The 5911-nt window shown below is 39.7% G+C and overlaps 1 pseudogene; it reads left to right on the plus strand.

Moving 5' to 3' along the window:
• The first annotated feature begins 3167 nt into the window (after positions 1-3167).
• On the plus strand, positions 3168-3968 carry LOC102758004 (annotated as a pseudogene).
• The last annotated feature ends 1943 nt before the right edge of the window (positions 3969-5911 follow it).

Here is a 5911-nt window from a genome sequence, read left to right on the forward strand (position 1 = left end):
CCCTCCTGCTGGCATGGTCACCTCTTACTGTCCCCACTGCCAGCCTGGTCACCCACAGCTGCCCCACCCCCACCAGCCTGGTCACCCCACACAGCCTACTTATTCAGTCATTTGGTCATCCTCCACTAACCCCTCTGTCAACCTGCTTGCCCCATGCAGTCTGCTGTTCAGTCATTTGGTTGTCCCTCACTAACCCCCCTGCCATCCGGGTCACCCCATATAGCCTGCTTGTTCAGTCATTTGGGTTTGGTTGTCCCTCACCAACCCCCCTGCCGACCTGGTCATAGGAAGCCATCTTTAGAGGGCATGAGGGTTAATTTGCATATTACCTCTTTATTATATAGGTTGAGCATTTTGTAATTTTCAGCATACAGATCTTATAAATATCACAGCAGGTGTATATCTAATTATTTTATTTTCTTTGGAGTAATTGGAAATACTGTTATATATTTGATTTCTGTTTTTACATATTCATTATTAGTAAATAGGAATGCAATTGATTTTTATGCATTTATTTTGGATCTTCTGATGTTGATGAAATCACCTATTACTTCTAGGAGTTTCCCCCCCTCCCCCATATTGTAGATTGGTTGCATACTCTCTGAAAGTGTAGTTCACCTATTAGTAATTGTTATTGAAGCTCTCTTATGCATTTAAAATATGATTTTTGTGATGCATCCATATTTAATTAGTTATCAGAGGAGAATTATTTATTTGTTGTGATGTATTATGTTCTACCTGGAAGCAGAAGGTGTGATTATTTTTAAATGTCTTTTTGTAATCTACATGAAGGTAGGAGCATCATCTGCTGTGCTTGTTTTGGGTTGTCTGACATTTATAGGTCATTTGTGAATAAATTAATGAATGAATAATCGAGATAATGTCTGTAAATTACTGGTCACATCGTAGACATTTGATAAAATAAATGCTACTTTTCTTTCCTCTTTGATTCCTGTCAACTGTATATCATAGTAGTATGTAGGCTAAAATTTGTATCTATTATCAGTCATTTTGCCTGCCTTTGAATAAAGGGAGCAATAGAAACCATCATGGAAGGCTACTGAGCTGGAATGTTGAGGCACTGACTGACCTACTTATACAGGTTTACTGGGGCTCAGACTTGTAACTGACAGCATGAGGATTTGACTTTCTTCATTTTATGGTTTTGAGATTTAGGTTGCACCAGTGGATGATTTGTGAAGTAAACATTCTCATATTTCAGCTGCAGAAACATGTTAAGTTATACATAATCTCTTTATGAATTCAAACTGGAGGGTGCCATGATAATCACTTGGCATTCTTTCTGTGTAAGAATCTGCAAATGAGGAAAGGAGCCCATGAAAAATGAAGTATAATGCATAGCATAATGTGACTACATGGATAAAAGGAAGCAGAGAGGTCGCCATTCTACCCAAGTTAGGTAATAAGGTTTTTGACATATAAGGAAATAGTGCTTATAAGTAGCTGGTTTTCATCATGTATCTATGATTCTTGTAAAAGTAGTTGCTGCCCCCTCTGCATTCTAGAAACATGAACTATATTGGTAGGATATAGCCAATAATAAGTCAGCCAGCCGCTCTGGTTATCGATGGTTATGACACAAATTGTGGGAAAAGGATTTATACTTGGTCATTTTTCAAAAGAGATGTTCTAAGAGAAATTCATTGGATTGTCTGAAATTCTTAAATTATTATCCTCAAAACTGTGACATTTTTAGAAGAGAAGCATCATATTGCCTCCAAAGATAATACATCATAGCAGATGAAACATAAAAGGAATTTTTGAGTGAATCAACATAACTTTCGCTTTTTAAAGCATTTAATTTTCTTTGGGAGCCAAAATTTTCTACATTTTTATAATTCCATTTGCTCATCTTGTGAATCAAGTAGAAGCAAGATCGTTCTAGTTCTCCCAGGACCTTGGCTTTTATGTGGATAGGATTTTTAAATTGACAGAGCCTACTCCCCTTCATTTTCATATTTGGGTCTCACAGCAACCCTTTGAGATAGGCAGGAAAAAGAGTTGCCTTATAGGGATGGAAACCAAGACTCTTAAGTCCTGGGAAGTGTTCTTGCCTTCATCCCATTCTGTTATACCAGAAGCTGAGTTTATGTTCAGACCAGCTTGGTTATTCTTTGTTCTGCTGCTTAGACCATCACATTGCAATTATACTAGAAAAAAATTAATAAGTAAATTTTTGAATTCTTACTGGATCAAAAGACCAACTTTCTCAAATATTTAATTAGACATATATAGTAACCTACCTTGAACTCTGCTTTCATCTAAGAAATCCTGTCACAGTAAAATATGCCTGTGAAGAAAACTTTCAAATGGTAAAAAAAGGCAGGTTAAGATGAAGTGCCTGAATTAAAAATTTTGTTTTTCAAAGATAGCTTTTCTACTCAAATGACAAAAATGAGTGGCAAGGCTTTAGAGTAGAAAGAACAAACATGATTATTAATTTGTAGTAAACCACATTTTCTTCCTGTAGCATCTATCATTTTCCTTCTACTGAGTCTAGTATGTTTTTTCTATTGATGATAAACTTTCAGATAAAAAATAATCAGACTTGGTAATTCTGTTTATATCTATAACTAATTATAGCCATTTTATGAACAAAATGAAAAAAAAATTAGCCTGGGGTTGAATGAATCTGCCTTTTTTGTATGGCTTATTGAATTCTCAATAATACTTCTTCATAACTTTGCAAGTTATTTTTATAAAGCATTAGGCCCACAAAATTGGCCTTGCCTTTGGTGGAGCCCCAGGGGCTGGGAGCATCTCTGCTTAGCCACCCCATTCCCATTTCTGTCTCCTTTCATTGCTAACTGATGTGGGTTCTGTCTCTTTCTCTCTTTGTCTCTGTTCCTCTGTCTGTCTCTCTCTCCATATATATATAATGTGTATGTGCGTGTGTATGTGTATACACACACATATACATATATACTTATGTATACAGATGCATATACATATACACTCCACAAATAATTGGCTGGAATGAACATTTTATTCAGTATCTATCTACTTTAATATATTAACCTTATTTTCCTGAATTAACTAGTTGCCTTGGAATTTTAATTTATTCAAATAATATTTAGTGAGGGCATGTGCGTTCGAGGGCACATGCGTCAGCACGCGCCAGCCACGGAGGAGGGGCAGTGTGAGCCATGGCGGTGGACAGCAAACAGACCCCACAGAACCACCAGCAGTCCAATGGCTTTGGCTTCAAGCCCTTCCTGATTGGTATCAGCAGGGGCATGGCTAGTGGCAAGTCCTCTGTTTGTGGAAAGATTGTGCAGCTCTTGGGGCAGAACGAGGTGGACTACCGCCAGAAGCAGGTGGTCATCTTGAGCCAGGACAGCTTCTACCAGGTCCTCACTTTGGAGCAGAAGGTCAAAACCCTGAAAGGCCAGTTCAATTTTGACCACCCGGATGCTTTTGACAATAAACTCACACTCAAAACTCTCAAAGAAATTACTGAAGGGAAAACGGTGCAGATTCCCGTGTACGACTTTGACTCCCATTACCGGAAGGAGGAGATGGTCACCATCTACCTCGCAGATGTGGTCCTCTTTGAAGGCATTTTGTCATTTTACTCTGAAGAGGTACGAGACCTGTTCCAGATAAAGATCGTTGTGGACACTGATGCAGACACTAGGCTCTCCCACAGAGTATCAAGAAACATAAGTGAAAGAGGGAGGGACCTGGAACAGATTTTATCCCAGTACCTTACTTTTGTCAAACCTGCCTTTGAGGAATTCTGCTTGCCTACAGAGAAATACGCAGACGTGATAATTCTTCAAGGTGTAGATAATCTAGTGGCTATCAACCTCATTGTGCAGCATATCCAACACACCCTGAATGGAGGGCTATGTGCACTCCTGCACATAAGAGGCAGGCCTCAGAGTCCAGAAGCCACACACATTGACCCTGTCTCCCTTGGACCCCAATTCCACTCCAGGAGATAGAAAGATAGGGAGCTCTGGCCGTCTGTACATATGGTTTCTTATGACTGCTTATTTAAGAAAACAACATGGAGATAAAATGCCTTAAAACATTTTAAGGCATTAAAACATTTTAAGGAGGGTCTTGTAATCCAGTGCAAGGACTTGACTCCAAGGTTATATGACGAACTGTGCCAACTACTACTGGTGATGCCTAATTATGAAGCCAATATGTAACCAGTTATAAATACACACACACACACACACACACACGCAATAGGCCTTTCCTTCCCCTGGCTGCCCGCACTGATTTTCCTCCAGCACCTGGGACCCAGGCCTTCACTCCGGCCAGAGCCGCCTTCAAGCCTTCGCTGCTCTGATCGGAGCCGCCTTCAGCCTTCCCTTGCCGCTTCACACCTACGTATGCAAATTAACCGCCATCTTTGTTGGCGGTTAATTTGCATATCTCGCTGATTAGCCAATGGGAGGTGTAGCGAAGGTACAATCAATTACCATCTTTGTCTATTATTAGATAGGATAATATTTATTGAGCACCCAATATGTGCAAGGTACTGTTCTAGATCCTAAGTATAAAGCAGAGAAGAAGACAAGAATAAATCTCTCACCTCATACAATATACATTCAAATGTAAGGAGAGACAGAATTAAACAATAAATAAAATGTATGGTATGTTGGTAGTAAGTGCTGTGGAGTAAAACAAAAGAATGTAGGGGGGCAGGAAGTACACTTGTGGTGTATGGGAAAGGGTGCCATTTGGAGTTGGTTGGCAAGTAATAATGCATGCAGATATCTGGGGAAGAGAACAGTCCAGGCAGAGGGAGAATGTCAAGTTCAAGGACCCTGAGAGACATCTATGTGTAGCTAGGTCTGTGAAATGCCAGGTGTTTGGAGCTAAGTATGGGAGGCAGAACATGGTAGGAAACAATGTCATAGATCACACGGAGGAGCAGATCATGGAGGGTCTTGTAATCCAGTGCAAGGACTTGTAAAAGTTGGAAGCCAGTAGAAGGATTTGCACAAGGAAGTGATATGATGACATGTGTTAACTGGACCATGGTGCCTGAAAACAGGTTTAAAGAATCCAGGGCAGAGGCAGACCAGTGAGGAAGCTGTTGCAGCAATTTAGGGCAGAAATGATGGCGACTTGACCAGGGAGGTAAGAGTAATAGGATTCTAGATGTATTCTGAAGGTATTACTAATGGGATTTTCTTATAGATGAGGTGTGGGTGTGAGAAGTCAGGATGACTCTAAGGATTTTGCCCATACAACAGGAAGGATGAGTTTGTTAGGAATTAGATGGGAAAAATTGAAGAGGAGTGGGTTTTAGGAGAAAAGTCTGGGTTTTGGACATGTTAAATTTGAGATGCCTATTAAATATTCAAGTGAAGCTACTAAGGATATACACTGCTGGGCTTTAGAAGATATATATGGTAGGTTTACAGTTGTGAGTATGCGAAACACAGTGTTTATTATTGTATTATTTATTTATTGTATTATTTTCCACATGAACAACTGTAAACCTATTTTTGCCCTATCCTGTGTGTGTGTAATTTGTCTGCATACAGATGAAATTTAAATGTAAAGACATGAGAAAAATAATCTCACCAAGGGAGCAAAAATAGATAAGAGAAGATGTTTGAGGACTGGGCCCTGGGGCCCTCTAACATTTAAAGGTCAGAGAGATGGGGAAGAGCTAATAGATGACTAAAATAGAGATGCCAGTGTGGTGATCTGGGAAACCCCAAATTTATGACCGACACAGTAAATGCAAAACAAAATTTGTTTCCAGGAGTCCCAACCCTGTTAGACCTGCACTCTCCATTGGTTTGGGAGAGGGGATTCAGAGTTGACAGTGTATAAGGGGACTCCTCACTCATTTTGAAATTTGGTGGTAGATAATTTCCTCATAATTTTGTTGCAAGATGGCAAAGATATTAGGCAGTGA

Source organism: Myotis davidii, unplaced genomic scaffold, assembly GCF_000327345.1.
Source record: "Myotis davidii unplaced genomic scaffold, ASM32734v1 scaffold983, whole genome shotgun sequence".
NCBI classification, from domain to species: Eukaryota; Metazoa; Chordata; class Mammalia; order Chiroptera; family Vespertilionidae; genus Myotis; species Myotis davidii.